Source organism: Mustela erminea, chromosome 9, assembly GCF_009829155.1.
Source record: "Mustela erminea isolate mMusErm1 chromosome 9, mMusErm1.Pri, whole genome shotgun sequence".
Classification (NCBI taxonomy): domain Eukaryota; kingdom Metazoa; phylum Chordata; class Mammalia; order Carnivora; family Mustelidae; genus Mustela; species Mustela erminea.
This window is the reverse complement of record NC_045622.1, coordinates 24,083,240-24,101,492: the sequence shown is the minus strand read 5'-3', so window position 1 is coordinate 24,101,492 and position 18,253 is coordinate 24,083,240. Positions and strand designations below refer to the sequence as shown.

The following is an 18,253-nucleotide window of genomic DNA, read 5'->3' as shown; positions in this document are numbered from 1 at the left end:
TTCAACGAAGAAAAGCTGCAAGCATCATCTTCTATAGCAACCCAACTTGCTGGCATTCCAAGTGTCTGTCCCCTCCCTCAATGTCACACAGTAGGAACTAGACCCAAGGGTGGCACACTGTCCTTCCGCCATCTTGTCTCCACCTACCTCTCTCCTGCTTCATCTACCAGCACATCTTCTCTCGATCCAACCTTCTTCCCTTGAATATTCCAGACATCCCAAACCTACCTGGGCTCCCAGACTTCCAAACGATTTCTTCTTTGTCCACTCCCCACCTTCCATGGCCCCTCGGGTGAAATTCCACTTTCTAGTAGCACCTCACCACCTCCATGAGGCTTCCTCCCGTCACCCCTTCTCCTCTTTATTCGTAACACTTTACGTGTGTTTACGCCTCGTGGTGTTTGTCACTGTCTTCTCTACATAAAATGTTAAGGCCCGGGCCATGTTTTATTCATCTCTGTAACTCCCCACCCGCCTGGCACCGTGCTGTTTACGTGGCAAGGCCCTCAATAAGCTTTTAGTGGATTAAATGGAATCACCAAAATCCTCGCTTCGTTCAATTCCATTTCTTTTTTTTAAAGAGTCCCTTGACCTGGAATGTCTTACCAAGCCATGTGCTTTCATCTTCAAGGGCAGTCAGTGTTTCAGAGGAAAAGCATTTCATCTCCTGCATGCGGCTTTCTCAAAACGTCTCTGTTGCGAAACCTGCGCGGAGATGCTCTTTCCTTCTAGTCAGCTCCGTGGGATTCTCTACTCCTCCTCAGTAGCAGCATGCTTAATTTAACCACCTATCTTTCACCAGACACGGATTCTCAAGAAAATCAAGGCTTGAAGGAGGGAGAACACATTCCGCTGAAGAGCCCCTCTGTCCTGTCCCCGTCGGGAGCTGGGACACCCACCTCGCCACCTGGGGGAGGGGGTGGCCAGAGACACAACAAATCTCCTCCCTGACTTACAGATGGGAGACTAGGTCGGTGGCTGGATGAATCTAGATCCCAGCTCCGTCTCACTGTGTCCGACCGTAGCCTGTCAACCTGCTTTTCCTGCAGAAAGCGTGAGATTTTGGTGACAAAATCATGTATCTGGAAGTCTTGAACCAGACCCTGCTCAGCATTTCCTGCCTGACTTTGGGGCACAGGGGGCTGCCTGGGATGCGGTCCATATGGCCAAACAAGACCCCCCTCCCAGAGCCAGAGTCAAGGAGGGGGAAATATCATCCACCAGAAAAAAAATCACAGCCACAGGGCCCAGATACTGAGTGCTAGCCTTGGAGTGCTCTTTCTGAGAAGGATCCCTGACTGGGGGGTTCACGTTTAGAGGGCTGGTGTGGGCAAGAATGTAGTAAGAGGTTCCTGGTGATGAGGTGAGCGGAGTAAATGGGGCACTCCCCTCCCTTTCCTTCCACCCCAAAGGATATGTGCGCTGAGTGGAAAGTCCCTGAGTCACTCAGTGTTTGTTGCTTGAAGTCACTTTCATCTCTTGCAGCACTGGGAAAAAAGACATTCATTGAAAATTGAGCTCCTTATTGCTAAATAAAGAGTTTGTACTGTATTGATTTTTCTTGCTTGACACCGTCTATTGACTCCCCAGTCTGGGAGGGGCGGACCTCCCCTTCTGTCAGCCCCGTTTCCTTCCACTCCTTCCTTCGCCTCCGTTCCCTACAGTTACACCAAAAGTTGTATTAACGAAATACCCAGGGTTTCCATCACTATGATTCCCTACATGTTGTTCACAGCTGAGCCAAGGGGTGTATTCTAAATACACTTTCTCTTCTTCATAAATGTGTGTCTTTAAGCGGAGCTAACAATTTTTGCATTTTTCTAGTTCTTTGTGTATCTATTACTCATTCCTCCTGCAAATCTTTTTCAGAACCATGAACCCCTCTTAGCACACCTCGGATGACTGATTTCCATGAGAGGCAGCCAGCCCCCAACCCGACCTCCAGGGTGGCCCCCCAACCTCACCCAGGCACATCTCTTCACACTCACCCACGCTGGCTCCCTTAAGCATCTGTCTTGCGCTCAGGTCATGATCCACAGTGCTGAGATTGAGCAAGACAGCTGAGAGGAAGGTCCACCAGGACTGACACCTGTGGGTCACTCAGGCTGCGGGGTCTAGCCCAGCCCCCTCCCTTAGGGCTTTGTGCTGGTAAGCATCCTTCTTAAGGGTCAGTAGGCCTCCAGACGTTTGAGGAAAGGCTCAAACACAAGAGAGAAAGATCAAGACAAAACAGAAAGGGCTCCTGGAGAGGTAAAGTAGGGAGCCAAAGGAAGGTCTAAAACCTACAGTTAGCTCCAGAAAGGAAGGACTGTACTGTAGACGTGAAACAAGAATGGGAAGCTAGATCTGTTGACTATGGCACGCCACACCAGAATGTGCCCCCAACAAATCTGGTAGGACAGGTGTCAGGAACTAATGAGAAAATCCCAGAAAGAAAGAAAGCAGAGCCATTTTTTAAATAAGATTTTTATTTATTTATTATATATATATAGAGAGAGCACAAGCAGAGGAAGCATCAGGCAAAGGGAGAAGCAGACTCCCTACTGAGCTGAAAGCCCAACAAGCTGAAAGCCCAATCCTAGGCTGGAGAATCTGCTTTCTATGAGGACTGCCAACCAATTTTCGTGTTTGTAGCTGGACACGTCAGCCCTGCTGGGGAGCTCCCTGGGCTCTCCCACTGCTGGGCTCTGAGAGCTGGTCACCGGCATCTTGCTGACTTTTCCCCCAGCTCCCTCAGCCGGGACTTGGGGTCAGCTCTCGCTACTCCGCCCAATTCCTTTGCTTTCCTGCTTCCTGAATGTTGCAAAAATCCCTTCTTGTTCTTTGTTTTTGAGGATTTTTACTTTTTTAAATCCTTTAAGGGGGGCCTGGGTGGCTCAGATGGTTAAGCGTCTGCCTTTAGCTCAGTTCATTATATCCGGGTTCTGGAATCGAGCCCTGAGTCCGGCTCCCAGCTCAGCGGGGAGTCTGCTTCTCCCTCTGCCTCTGCCCCTGCCTGTATGCTTTCTCTCTCTCTCTCTCTCTCTCAAACAAATAGATAAAATCTTTTTAAAAAAGATTCCTTGACTCTCATTTTCCTTGAGTTCAGGAAGGAGCAAAAATAAAAATTTGCTTAATCTAACATATTTTCATCTTAAAATTATTTTAAATTTCTTTTCCTGGGGTGCCTGAGTGGCTCAGATGGTTAGGTATCTGCCTTCGGCTCAGGTCATGATCCCAGGACCCTGGGATCGAGCCCTGCATCAGGCTCCCTGCTCAATGAGGAGCCTGCTTCTCCCTCTCCCTCTACTGGTCTCCCTGCTTGTGCTCTCTTGCTCTCTCTGTCAGATAAATAAATAAACTCTTAGAAAAAAATTTCTTTTCCTGATTCTCTGAATGAGGTGGTCAGTGCTTTGTAAAGAATATATACTGTGCCAGAAAGGGTACAGTTAGAACTGCTGGGTTTTTTTCCTTTTAATTGAAGTATAGTTGACATACAATGTTAGATTTGTTTCCAGGGCATAACAAGAACTTCTCTTGAACTAAACAGAGGCTGGACAATGCCTGAAACCTCTGCTTCCTCCCACGGGGAAATAGTGTCCTCCTGGGAGACAATCCTCTCAGTGAGATAATGGTTGGGAGGAGTTTACACATCACAAGTTGGCCTGAATTTGCACCCCCCCACTTGGCCACTTACTAAATGTGTACCCAGAGAGGAGTGTCTTCACTGCTCCGTTGGTACACTGTTTAAAATAATGCCTATCCCCAGGGTGCCTGGTGGCTCAGTCTGTTAAGCGTCTGCCTTCGGCTCAGGTCAAGATCTCAGAGTCCTGGGATCAAATCCCATGGCAGGCTCCCTGCTACTCAGCGGGGAGTCTGCCCCTCCCCCCCAAACTCATGCTCTCTCTCTCTCTTTCAAATAAATAAATAAAATCTTTAAAAAGAAGATAAAATAAAATAATGCCTATCCCAAAGGCTTCTGGGATGAATCGAGCTGGTGAGGGTAAAGCCCTCCATGCAAACTGGGAGCTCAGTCCATTCTGGGCTCCCCGCTTCCTCTGTTCCGACCAGGGAGAGCTGGCCTTGGCAGTGTTGCTCCTCTCCCCTTGGTCACCACACGTGCCCGCTCCCGGCCCCCAGAACGAACGTGGTTCCGCGTTGCAGACTCCCGCCAGCTTTCCCTGCCGTCTTCTCTGTGCCCCAGCTTCTTACCTCTCAGACCTTGTCAGGGGCTACCCTTTGTGGGGTGGAAGGGCTGATCTGCTTTCCCCTAAATCAGACAGGCCCCCCTAAAGAACAATTATCTCTCCAAATTGCTCCTGTCGAAATATTAGTCACCAGTCGAATAATATCTTTGAAATGTTCCAAATCTCTTTAAGAAAAGAAAGAAAGAAAGAAAGAAAGAAAGAAAGAAAGAAAGAAAGAAAGAAAGCAAGCAAGCCACGCTGTGGACTCTGGGCCTCCAACTCAGGTGCGGAGGTCAGGAGGCTCCAGGAGGCTTGAGGAGGAAATGTTGGGGAACCCCTGCAGGGTTGGCACAGCTGATCGCACAGAGCCAGGGCAAAAGGAGAGGCAGTGTCCCCGCCATGGAGCCCCAGACCGCAGAGGACCTTCTCCATGGGAGCAGAGGTGAGAGAAGCAGCAGGCTAAGAAGGAGGCCGCAGAATTTCTCCAAGAGCACCGCCTGTGGGAGGAGAGATCGAGAAAATGAATCACGTTGCTTTTACGGGAGAGCCAGCGTTCCATCAGGTCAAACACCCTCACTTGGATCTTATAACCAAGATTCGGGGAAATGGAAGAACGCATCAGCCCTTCCCTCTCTGTTGCTTAGCAACAGCCTCTTTCTCCTTCCGTGTGGGTCCCAAGGGGTCCTTCGCACTGGGTGGGGATGGAGGTAAGATAATTACCTGGTCTGCCTAATAATAAGACATTCTGGCTTCTTTGGGCAGGAAGTGCTTGCCTTGTAGATGAATAAGGCACTTAAGAAACCATTTCTTTTCCTCGTTTGGGGTTTGTTGTGTACTGTCATCAAGAATGAATGTTTACCTTCGAGAGGTGCCTGTTTGCCCATGTGGGTATTTCAAGTTGTCTGGTGGATAATTGGGGGAGTAAAAGGCATACCCGCAACTCACACTCAGATTCAGAACGTTGCCTCCTGCTCTGGAAATTACATCCCTAAAGTCCTTTTTCTGAATGGTCCCATGCCACCCCGGTGTCTTGAAGAGTCAGAACCCCCTGAGACTGTCCATCCTGGTGGAAGACCACGTGCCAACCTGGGGCCTCGGAGGAGAGGCACGAAGATAGGATTAATGATGCAGAGATCTTATTTGGGGAAACACCTAGGTGAAGAAAAATAGGAAGGGAGCCAGGAGAGCCAGCCATTGAGGGAAATTCAAGGTTGACTCTGAATGAAAGAGAGAGGGAGGCAAGGCTGAGCATCCTAGCTGGTCCTGGAGTTTAAGGAAGCTCCTAAAGGGCTGCACGAAAGTTTTCCAGCTAAAGCTGTTTCTGGAGGAGCCCCTCTGCCAGCAGCGGCCTCCCTGGGTGGGCGCTGTGCTCTGTCATTGAGACTTGGACACCCCTCTCCCTGATCTTGCAGGCCTGCAGGTGCTCTCTCATGAATTCTATACCCACATTTGAGGACATGCACTGCTCGGGGCGTGGCGGTGGCGGGCAGGGGGCGTGGCAGTGAACCAAGTGTTGTGAGGTTATCCTGCTGTTGGGTTGGGATCCTTGGAAAAGAAGGTAGAAGGTCACAGAGCTGAGGATTGAGAAAGGAGGTATTTTGGAGAAAAGGGTGAAGCTAGAGAAAAAGGAGCGACCGTGGGAACTGGCGTACCCACAGGAGACCTTCTGTGAAGGGGGAAAAGGCAAATTTAACACGAGCTTAAATCTCTCCTCTTGTTCTTTTCCTGTGGTGTTGCTCTCTGGACTAGGTCTATCACCATCCAACTCCCCCTGGAATTGCCACTAGAAGCTTCTTGATTGACACCTCCTGTATTCTTCTCCATTTACTCTAACAAATGATTATACTTATAAGTGTTTGAAAAGAGCATTTCCTTTTTCCATGTGATTGTGCATTCATTTCCACTTTATGCCCCTTATGAGGATCCTGGTGTTAACTCTGTTGTATAATTGAGGGGTATCAGAATCACACCATGTGTCCTCCAAACTTTGGAGCTGCTCTCCAGCTTCTTCTGTTCTTTTTAATCTCTGAGACTCCAGTAAAGTCTGAAACCTCATACCATCTAGTGTGGTGCTGACTGAAGAAGAAGGGGCAGACAACGAAAAGATTTGTGGCCCACCCACATCCAGCACCAACCCCAGCCCCCGAACCCCTCCCTGGAAACAAAGTGACAGCTCATCAGAGAGACTGTTTTTGGATGCTCCAGGGACATGATCAGCAGTGAAGTGAGTGGTGGTCCTTAGAGGATACCGTAACAAGGAGGAACAGTCAGAGAGCATCTCAGGAGGGGTAAGATAAGAGCTCCTCTCCCTCAGGATAGACTAGAGGGAGGTGGGCCCTAGGGTTTGGGATGGGAAGGAGGAAAAAAAAAGTGATGCTTGGGGTATGTTGGCTTTCATGAGTGTTTACTCAATGCCAAGTGCATCACATACATTATCTCACTCCCCTCCACCGACCTTAGAGGATGAAGATGTAGGAATTTGCCCCCAAGAGACACAGTTGGGAGTGCTGGGGGTTTCTCCCAGTCTGTTCTGTAAAGTCCCTGCTACAAAGCTTTACTTGGTGTTGGGACCAAGGAGACGCATGAATGGTCAAGAGAAGGTCAGGGCAGGCTGACCTTTTGTAGTCACTGAGTGAGTCATGAACAGGAAAACATTGGAGGGGCACCTTGAGGACCCCCGATGCCCACACCCAGGGGGCGCGTATCCTATGTGGACATGAGGGCAACCTCATGCGTTTGGCCTGGGACACGGTTAGGTTGGGCAAACTGGCTTTCTGGTTCCAAGCTATGGTTCCATAAACAAATCCTTCTTAAATATCCCGGCAGCTCAACACCTCTGGTGTATCTAGCTCATTCCACTGCCACGCCTACTCTTGTTGGATCCAGTTCTAAAGTAAACTATGTTCTTTGAGAGCTGTTGCATACCAATGAGCTGGCAGCCGGTCTGAACTGACCCACAGACTCATACAAACCAACAGGACCTCAGCCCCCTCACCCGGGCTACCCAAACTCTTGGACCAGAGAGGCATAGTGTTGCCCACATCAACGGTCGGGCTGCTTTCTTGGGGACCAACAAACCGAGTTTCCTTCTCTACACTTACTCTGGCAATCCATGAGGTAAGGGGGAGAAATTCTGCCTGGTCTCTTTGTAGAAAAAATAAGTCAATTTGGGGGAAAATTTAACCCTCTTTTCCATACCTCAAGTCTAGACAGACTGTCCACCACTCCTGGGGGATTCAAAATGTGTTTTTAATTTGCTCACTTGATGCTCTCTATTGTATGACCACACTTGGATTACAAACTGTGAGCTTCTTCCCACCATCCCTTGGCCATTTCTCAGCCCAGAGTTGGAGCACAGTGGAAGCCTCGGGTCCCGCCATGCCTGGTTCCATGGTTTTCCCTTCTTGGTAACAGAGATATGTGCAGGGATTCTGTCCCTGACAGCATCCTTTCCATGGCTTCGGGGCCTTGCAAAACAGCAACCCTCCCTCAGAGCTTCTCCATCACGAAGGCAGAGGATAAAGTGCTAATAAGGTCTATTATGGAAAAGGCGCAAGGCTTATCTGGGTGAATTGTGTTGGTGAGACATTTTGCTTACCTTCCCCCAGAAGCTTCTGTCTTTGATGAAACATTGCCTGATTGTGAGTGAATGCATTTGGATTTCTCAGCGTTTGCTCAGCTCCCTAAATTTCTGCTGTGACAAATGCTCTGTGGCAGTGGGTGGCAACCGTTTCCCTGATGCTCTGCATTCTGTGAGCCCGAGAGTGAACAGGCATAGAGCCCCCTCCTCCCAACATCTCTGGCACATAGATTCTAGGCAGAGTTGCTCAGAAAAAGTGTGTCCTTTGCCACAGGCAAGCTTTGGGGAAATAATTTCTTTTTCATTAGTTGGGTGTACAAAATAGAGCAAAACATGGTGATGGTGGTAAGGGGGCCATTTTAGACGAGACTTTATCCAGGTGTCCCATTGGGACCCCTTCAATCACGGGCTTGGCTTCCTTTGTCTTGCTCTGCACTGTCTTGGGACAGTGTTAACTCAGTCAGCTTCAGTTTTTCAAAGCAGAGTGAGGTAGGGGTATCTGAGAAGGTATGAGCCAACAGAAAAAAAACCTTTAAAAAAAATACTTCAAGGCATGAAGATGGATTTTCTTCTGTGTAAAGAAGCAGCCCAAGTGAGTTGAGGGGCAGGGCTGAACCTGCCAGAAAAGTAGTGAGCGGATTCCTTGCGAAAGGTTCTTGGAGCTTTGGTGGCATTTGGTTTTCTCTGATTTTTTAAAAAAATTTAATATATAAGATACTGTAACTGCCAAGAATGCTTTGCTCTGCAGAGCCCAAACTTGGAATTTCTCATGCATGTCACTTTCCTGTTCTCAGCAATTCATTTTTTCTATGCTAGGTTACAAATATACCCTGGACCTTTTCACAGCTCAGTGATTTTCCAAAGATTCAGCTTTGGCTCCCGTGCTTCGCCTTTTACCTGCCCCGTGACTTCTGTGGTTTTAATGCTTCCCAATTCCTCCTCGTCGGGTTTTCATTGGGTTGCTTATCTGTCTCAGCAGTTTGACCCCGAGTTTAACCCAAACCCCTCTTGCTTCTACTGTTTAAGATGCTAATGATGACTATTGCCTTTCTTCTTTTCAATATGATCCTCATTAATATTATTACTATTATATATATAGGTTTTTGTCCTCATTTGCCTTCCAACAAGCTTATAATGAGCATCTGTGATGTTGCAGGAACTGTGCTAGGTCCTGGGAAAGCACTGTATAGCCCCAGTTCTCATGGCACTTAGAGTTGAGAGGGTACACACATGGGAACAGGTGATCACGCTCCAGCAGGACACATGAATGGGGACTGCAGTGCAGCAATGTAGTCATGACATAATCACTGTATTCATGGGAAGGACATCCACTTTGCCTGAAGAAGTCCTCATGAAGACATGATCCTCAACTCCCTTGGTAGGCAGGAAGGGGCCTTCTGGGGGCAGAGGAAAAGCATTCCAGAACAAGAAAATAGCACTTGAGTCATGAGAGAGCATATGAGCGGAAGATACAAGGAATACAAAGCCGGCATGATGGGAGGTAGGTGGCCCAGGGAGTTGTGAGGAACGATGACACAGGAGAAGCTGCAGAAAGAATGCATGTGAGAAGGGACCTTGTGTTGGGTGCTAAGAGGCTCAGGCAGTTTTCCTAAGGTAGTGGGAGACCACATAAGATGATATTTATATTTTAGAAAGGTCATTTTGTTTGCCAAGTGCAAGGTGTATTGGAGTGGGTAAGACCAGTGCCAGGGAAACCATTAAGAGATTCCTACGGGGCAGAACCCACAAGATTCAGTGGCAGATTGGCTGCTAGGACCAAACGTAGCTCTGAAATAGGAACCTGAGAGTCACCTGGTCTCATACGCGAACTTTCCCCAAAGTCCAAATGCCAAACTTAGAATGGAAAAGAGCGTTTTCTTGACATTTGCCTTCACACGTCCACTATGGTCTCATGGGTACAGAGACGTGAACTAATGGTTCCCGGATGTTATGGGGAGTCAGTGACTGTGTAGGACAGGTGCCAGCGGTCATTTGCTTTTCTGCTCCACTGAAATGCATGGCTCTCTGGGGAGAAGGAGAGTTTTCAACAGACTGAGCCTGCATCTCTTTTTCTCTCTGGGTACCTATGCCGCCAATGCCCTGGATCCCTGCTGAACCCCTGTGTTGCCCCTTAGGAGGTCATGCAGGAAATGTGTCACTCCTTATTGTGGAAACTCGAAGTTGGGACAATATCAGAAATAATGACAGAACTGCTGGAAGTTGGAAGCCCTTGAACCTACCATTAACTGTCCAAATGTATTCTCCCTTTAAAGGAATCAGATCCTAAGTTGTCTTTCCTAAGGATTATGCCTGAAAGCAAGTGCTATTTTCAGTCCCATTTTGCAGGGAGGTAAAGAAGACGAAGAGGGCAAGGGAACCGAGTGTCTCCTGAGTGTTTCCAAACATGGTCATATGGAACATAATGTTTGTAAGACATGCTGGGGTTAGTGGAGATCCTGCTGCAGCTTCAGAATGCTACATCAGGCCCAGATACTCATCTCAGGCCCAATATGGCCTCAAGGGCCAGGCGTCAACGTCCTGGTGCCCATGACCCTACAGGTACACTGAAAAACTCAGGGCTGAGTAACCAGAAACAAGTCACAGGGGCAGTAAATGGCAGAGCTGTGACTCAGTGTCAGCCATATATTCCTCCTTCTTTCACTTGGCAGGTGGGTGATAGGCCTTGACATGTTAGGCGAAGTCTCATGGTTTGTAGTATCTGGAAAAACCGGCACTGTGGGGTTTAAGTCCTGATCTACTTTAGGGTCGCCACTTTAACTCTAGAACTTTCACCCTAGAGCTGAAATAAGTCCTTGAGTCTGAAAGGGACTCAAAGAGATTCCAGTTTAATTTTCGTTAGACCCAAGAAGACTATGTCAGAATATGCATGCATTGCTGGTTCAAGTCACTATGGAATAAATTTATTGGCTCAGAAATCTAAGTTTGCCTTAATTAATTGAGGATAGTTGAATGTAATAATTGGTTTTAAAGACTTCTGCTCAATACCTTCTCTTTTCCCCACACCAACTGGACATTTTCAGAGGGGGAAGTGATGGTCAGCTTGATAAGGGGATTAAGGGAAAGCCCAAAGGGGCTGTTTACCTTTATCTCCTGCCAGTAAAGTTATTCCAATTTTACAGGTTGAGAATAGAAAGTAGTAGACTATGATAAGTTAGCCTAGGCCAAAACGTAGCGGAAAGGACATAGACCTCCCCAGTCTGCTTTGTCTTTTGGGATCTATAAGATTCATGAATATTATTAGCTCTGCTCTAGATAGCAAAAAAGTGGTTGACTTGATTACGTAGTTCATAATCTCCATGAACAAGCAGGGAGTATGTGGAAACTGGAAAAACAAAATGGGATGAACCATCCAACAAACACCTTCGAAAGAAAGAAAGAGGAAAGAAAGAAAGAAAGAAAGAAAGAAAGAAAGAAAGGAAGGAAGGAAGGAAGGAAAAAGGGGAAGGAAGGAAGGAAGAAAGAAAAAAAGGAAAAAAAAAAGAAATAAAAATTAGTATGGAGACGTATAGAAGGTAGACCTCTAGAAAAGTCAAGAATAATCAGATAATAACCTTAAGGTCAAGGGGTTCATAGGAGTCCGTTCTTGACTCCAGATGGAATGATCTTCAGCCGTGCTTGCCGAGCTTATTGTGAAGAATGTGCAGAGAAAGTGTCGCTGTCCTTGCTGTTTCTTTGTCAGAATCTATGAGCAAATAGAGAGCACTGTCCTTACCCATGAAACTCTCTGATTCTGTTTGAGGAATAATAGAAATAATAGGAAAAAGCAAAAATAATACAGAGACGGACAGCTTCAACACTATTGAGAGTCCAAGACTATTGACCCCAAGTCGTTGCTCCAGGAAACGCTTATTAAGGACTTGAGCTGTTAATGTAAAATTCAACCCAACAGCATCACATTTAAAAAAACAGAACATTGGAATTAACTTTAAACAATCCTTCTAAAGGTTCATCAAGCCCAGGTCACCCATTGTGCAAAAGAAGAAACTAAGGTCTAGAGAAGCAAATGGACTTGCTCAAAGTCCCCAGGGAAAACACCAGCCTGAATCCCCTCAATGTCGTTTTGGGTCAGTAACTTTCTCACTCAAAGAAGCCTGTTGTTATTTTCCTAAAACGGTTCCCAGGGGGCAACTGTCTACCTCAGTGGGCATGCGCACATATTTACATCCTGTAGTTATCAAGCCTTGTAAATTTTGCAGTCTGGTTAGACAAATGACACCCCCTTATGCTTCTAAAGGAAGCTTCTTGAATATGCTATGAAATACAAGCCAGAAATTTCCATTTATTTAGAATTTCCCCAGGTCCATCACCCTCTCTCACTTGCGATTGCACAAACACCAGTGTTTCTTGGCTTGCGTTCAGGAACTGTATTTACCAGGGTGTATCAATGTGGCGCCATATCCCCAGGGAGCAGATTTAAATATGCAACACAATGCAGGCGAAAGCAACAGGTTAATACTGTCTTTGCACTTAGAACAACCAAAGCTCTCTCAGGTGACCACCCCTAGGGGAAGACTCATGGTTCACTGCCTTCGATTAAATTCTTGGGAGCTTTCTGGCTCTATCCAGATCTGCCATTTGTCCTTGAGGAGCTCGACAGAATCTGGAAACCATGTATAACTGTTGCTAACTTCTCCCAGGAAAAGACTCCCCAAAATTTGGTCCCTTGGAGTTCAAGTCCAGTGATGTTATGTTCAGAGAGAAAAGAATAATCCCAGCTTTGTGCTGGATGGCGCATTCGACCATTTCAGGGATCAAGGTATTCTGATGCTGTTAGGGATCTGGACCGCTGATGAATTATGCATACAGGAGAGAGCTCAAACTGGATTCAGAGATAAGTCACAGGAATGGTCCGAAGGTCACCTCAGAAGGCCTCTGGGGAAGTCCAAGCTGTGTTGGGCTTTTCTAAAGGGTGAAGACACAATCCCGATCCTGCCGAAGTTTCGGTATCACTGGAAGGATGGGTGTGAGTGACGGGCATAAGTATGGCACCTTCTCACTAATGGGTCTCTCTTCCTGAGTCTGTTTCTAGGGTGGCCTGAGTGAGATGGAGTGCTTGGTCTCCTCTCGCAGCCACTCCATCTTCTCAGATGGGGAGAAGAGAAGCCCTGAGAGGTCCTAACTGAGAATGCTCACGTGAACCAGGCCTGAGAATCCCTTCAGGGGCTGGGGCTCTCTGTGCTCCTTGGCCTTGCGCAGATCCCTTGTGTGGGAGAGTCAAGGTTTCCTTCCCGAACCAAAGCTAACCCTCACTGCTGTTAAGACTCTGATGAGATGAAGTCCACTGAGGAAAGAGGCTAGCTGAGAAGTGGAGAAAAACGTGCACAGGATTTGGATTTTATTCAGCTTTTTATTCACATGTTCTTTTGGCTGGGTGTTTCCCGTCTGGTGGATTTCTACGGACTAAGATGCTTCTTAAAGTGTCTAGTGGCAGTGAAAGGAGGGGAGGCGAGGGCTGCGTGCTGGGTCCAGGCTGGCCCCTAGAGCAATATGAAGTGGGGAGATCCAGCACTCAGGGCACAAAGTGACCCCATTCCTCCCGGGGACTCTGCTTAGAGTGGCAATGAAGTGAAGATGGGAAATGGGTCATCATTTGAGGTTGGCCAAGGGTGGTGGGCTAAAATTGCTTTCCAACAGAAGCAGGGGCTGGTTTTCTCCTACTTACTGAAGACAAGATGACCGTGGGTTGAAATCTCAGCCTCAGGATTTGAGTAGATACCAAGGAGAAGATTGGGCTGTAGAGGTGTTGGAAGCCAGGAAGAGATCTCAGAGGGACCTGGAGTCCTTATCAATCATGGAACCCATGTCCATCTGTCTGGGAGGTGGTTCAAGGGCTGCTGGCCTACAAGTGGGGCACGTCTCAGTGCTCTTGGAAGTCTCTTCCCTTCCTAAGTCCTGGAAGGGGGCTTAGCATGACCTTCTGACTCTTGTCTTATGTTCCTGCACCACAGACACGAATCCCCAGTGACACTGTGTCTAGTGGCTTCAAGAAACAGATACGTTTTTCTAATGACACACAGTGTAATCGTGACCTAGAGACAGCTGCTTCTGGCTACCTCCCCATGTTCCAGCCTTTCTTCTGACTGCCGGGATCCACAGGATAAATGAGTCTTATAGCTTTCTTCCTGCCCGAGGCTGCAAATACGTCAGAGGTGCCATAAACCCCAGGCAGCCAAGAGGTCAAGGCTTCCTCCCATCTCCCCTGCCACCTGCCCCTCTTGGCCCTGCTGCTTAAAGCTTTGGCCTCCTCATTCCTGAATATTGGCTGCTCTGTTCTAAGGGCTCCAGCCCCTCCGGTGGTGCCATTCCAACCCCCCACCCCAGCTCACCGCTTCATCATCACGGAGTCTGGCCTGCAATGGTTCTGTCTGTGTGCTTAGCCATGTGAGCAAGGGGGCCCCGGGGACTCCAACAGCCAGACCACAGAAAGGCCCATTTCCAAATGCAGATATGGGGAAAAAGCCAGGCATGTGTCATAATTGACTACAGACCAGATGCCCGGCCACAGGGGGCCCTGCCTGTGACCGTGACCGTGACTGAGGACGGAGAGGAGGGGCAGCTCCCGACAGAGAGAGGCTGTTTCCATCTCTGCTCTGCTGACTCTCCCGACCCCGGGATCTGTAGAAGTAATCCCCCTGTGCACAGCACGTTTCTGCTTTTCAGAATATTCTAGGCACGGCCAGCAATGTGGCCCCCATGGCTCAGGGAGGGAAATGACTGTCTCGGGGCCTGGTCACCTGAGTTGGTCAGGGCAGAACTGGGTCCCCCCCACCCCGGTCTCTGCGGATTTTCCTCAACATCACTCCTGGATTTCAGAGCCTCTCACTTTCTGGAGCAGCCCCAGACTGTCTCCTCCCTTCTGCTCTCCTTGCATCCTGATAGCTCTCGGTCCTGCAGTGAAAACCTCCAACCTGCGCGTCCCTAGGCCTCCTAGTCAAGACGATGCGGGCCCTATGTTCCAACTGGTGATACCGCCACTTTTCTTAAGAGAGAATCTTCTAGAATCCCTGACAAACGGAGAACAGAGAGGCTTCCCTAGGCCTCCTAGTCAAGACGATGCGGGCCCTATGTTCCAACTGGTGATACCGCCACTTTTCTTAAGAGAGAATCTTCTAGAATCCCTGACAAACGGAGAACAGAGAGGCTTCCCAAGTTCCCCAAACGCTCCCTTTCTGCAGGTGACATCCACATTTAAAAGGCACCCATTTCCCCACATATCCACCCCACCCTGCTACACCTGTGAAGTATCCGGCTTTTATCTGAGGCAGACAGTTACTGCTTCTGTTTTAAATTGTCAACATAGGCAAGACTCTTCACTGGAAAACAGCTACAACACATGTCATCCTTTCAGTCAAACATTCTTCCTTATGTCTAACTGAGCTCCCTCTGGCTAAGTTCAAACTCACTTTTATATAGTCTGTCACTCATCCATCTGAATTTTCCCAAACACAGCATCATTTTATCTGTATGGTGACCCCGGGAGATAGCTATTCCTGTTACTATTATTTGACAGATGGAAGAACTGAAGCTTGATTTGTGCCCATTGTAGGTTGGAGGCAGCTCCTTTCAGAACTCTCCAGATTTTCTAAGTCTGCCTGAAATTCTAGAACTCACTGAGCAGTGCCCTGGGAGCGAGGGAGCCTGGCTGGCCCGGATGGGTTTGTGAGGAGGCTGCTTTTGAGCTTGCCCTTGGCCCCAGTGAGACCTTTCCTCTCTCATCTTTGCATTGTTACCCCCCAGTTTTGGTGCCCCATGCCCCCCTGATTACTGATACTTGCCAATGTCACCCCCGATTACTGTGGCTTTCTTAACCCTTAGCACGATCTATAATTACCATGATTATTTAGTTCCTTTTTATTATCTGTCCATCTCTCTCCACCTCTCTGAATATCAGTCTTATTCATATTATATCCCAGGTTCCTCACACAGATGGTAGACTCTGAATAAGTATTTATTAACAGAGGGACAAGGAACAACAAGAAAAGGAAGAACAAACAAGAAGGATAGAAAGAAAGGAAACAATTGGAAGGCCTTTCCTTCCCTTTGGTTTTCCTTTCCTACCATGGACATCAGAATTCATGCATCATATGGGCCAAATCTTATGGGACTTGTGGTAGAAGGATCTAGAAGGCTGGGGTCCTCATTCCAGCTCTGCCTCCTATGAGCAATCTAACCTCCTTATGCCTCTCCTCCTCCCTTGTAAAATAGAGATAATGATATCTACTTCATGGGGTCACCCTGAGGATTAAATGAAATAATTTCTGCAAAACCACTTTCTGGCTCATAGTAGATATTTGGCAAGTGTCATTCCCTTTTCCCTGCAGTAATTTCAACCTTCCAACCTGAGTCCTGCACAGTAAAATCAAACCCTGCAGTGTGCCTCCAACCATATATGAAAGGCTATCTGCCCAGCTGGTATGAAGATACATAGAGAATACACAGCCAGCCTTCTGTCTGTGCCCAAGAAAGTCACATTGAAGAGATGCATTTTAATGAGTTTCTTCCAGTAATTAAACCCAAGGGACACATATAGCAGCTGAAACCATGGTAGGCTGAATTCTAACTTTCTAGCTCTGTGAACTTGGATTAATAGCTTGGCTTCTCTGATCTTTGGTTTTCCCCTCCATACACTTGGAATAGCAATGATATTGTGTATGTCATCGAGTAGTTGTAACTGTTGAGTGTATGCATGGAGAGCGCCTGGAAAGTAGTAAGGTCCCTAAGTGTTAGCTATTGTTGATCCATGGGTTAGAGGAAAAACTACCCCCCATACTAAACTAGATTCAAGAATATGTCATGGAGCCTTACTTAATTGCCAGTTACTTTTATTCATCCTTTTGTTTTGTTTTTATAAGGAAGTTCCACACCCAGCATGGAGCCCATCACAGGGCTAGAACTCATGACCCTGAAATCAAGAGCTGAGCTGAGATTGAGTTGGCCGCTTAACCAATGGAGCCCAGGAACCCCTCCTTTCATCTTTAAATAATATTGAAAGATACAACCCCTTTCTGTTTTCATTCATTCATCACTCCATCCATTCAACAAACACTAGCTATAGCCACAGAATCGTGTGCCATTCTAACAGTGGCTAATTGTCAGTAAAGTACGGTGGTGTGTGGTTGACTTACGTAATGGTTCTTCTCTGTATCTTTCCTTTCAAGGCTCAGCCTTGGATTGTACACCCCATGGAGGCCTGGGGCTTTTCTCTGGACTCTTGTGCTTGGCCAGTAACGCACACTGTCTCCTTGCTTCCAGCTACCCTTGTGCACCCACAGGGGCTAGCCCAGCACCTCACTGCTCCCCTGCACTGTGCTCCTGCTTTCTCCATTTCGGCCACATCTTCAGCTTCTCCAAGCTTTTGCATGTGGTTCAGCTGCTTTTGCCTCATAAAAATGTTAACCCAAGACCAAGTGAATCTATGTTAAAAATGGGTGGTTTTCTGAGCATGTAAATGAGTTCTCAAAACCACGTGCATTTCTTCTCCGCATTTCCAAGGACCACAATGGGTTCGAAACACATGAGCTATATGTGCCACTATGCACTGTAGAAAATCTAAGCTTAACTTTGAAAGGAGGAAATAACGAGGAAAATAATGCCCGCAAATGCACGGGTTGCTTCTGAATACACATGATCATCCCTGCCACTGATCGGCATTGGCATTTCTGAATTCACCACGTGTCATTTCATATCCTCACTGGACGTTTATTTGGTCATTAGTTAGGTGAGCAAATAAAAAATGTGTTCAGCTGTAATTTGGGGGAAAATCTCTCCTTTCTCTCTATCTCTCTCTTTCTCGTGCACAGCCCCATGGGTCCACCACATTGTCCTTTGAGCCAGGGGAGAACATGGACTTTCATTCATTCAAGAAATATTTGTTGAGTTCCCACTATGGATGCAGAGGACAGTGAGGTGGGCTGCTCTCTGGGAGGGTATGTTCTAGCAAAGGCGAGATAGACAGGAGGTAAACACGTAATAAAGAAGCCAACAAAGAAGATGACACCTGTAGTGATAAGAGGTGGGAAGAAGCTAAAACAGAATGGAGTGGCAGGTTGGTGAGGCAGGGGGCGCCCTCTTAGATTGGACGCTGAGGGGTCTTGTTGCTGGAGGGTGGTGTAGTTGAGTGTCGAGGGATGGGAAGGAACTGGACATGGGAAGACCCAGAACAAGGCATTCCCCAAGGAGGGAGCAGCATGCTGAAAGACGAGGGCAGGAGGTAGCATTGCAAGCTGGAGCAGTAGATTTGATGGAAAGACTGTGATACGAGGTGGGGCTGGGAAGGAGGGCAGAGCTCAAGTCATGTGGGGCCTCGAGGAAGCCAAGAGAGGCTTCAGCAGGACAGCAACATGATCTGATTTGGGGAATGCACCACGGGCAGGAGGGAGAACCAGCAGAGGGAAACTATAGCCCACTCATGAACTTAAATGTCATTTGGACAAAGGTGGCAGCAAGGGGGATGGAGTGAAGACAGATAGGTTCTGGATATGGTCTG

General features: G+C 47.6%; 1 protein-coding gene across 2 annotated transcripts in view; it reads left to right on the top strand.

Moving 5' to 3' along the window:
• The first annotated feature begins 7,034 nt into the window (after window positions 1–7,034).
• The window catches only part of KCNJ1 (potassium inwardly rectifying channel subfamily J member 1), a 30,466-nt gene continuing 19,247 nt past the window's right edge, over window positions 7,035–18,253 (top strand). For both annotated transcript variants that reach the window (XM_032360273.1, XM_032360274.1), the window contains exon 1: window positions 7,035–7,283. The gene's annotated coding sequence lies outside the window, so the exon portion shown is untranslated. The remainder of the gene's footprint in view (window positions 7,284–18,253) is intronic.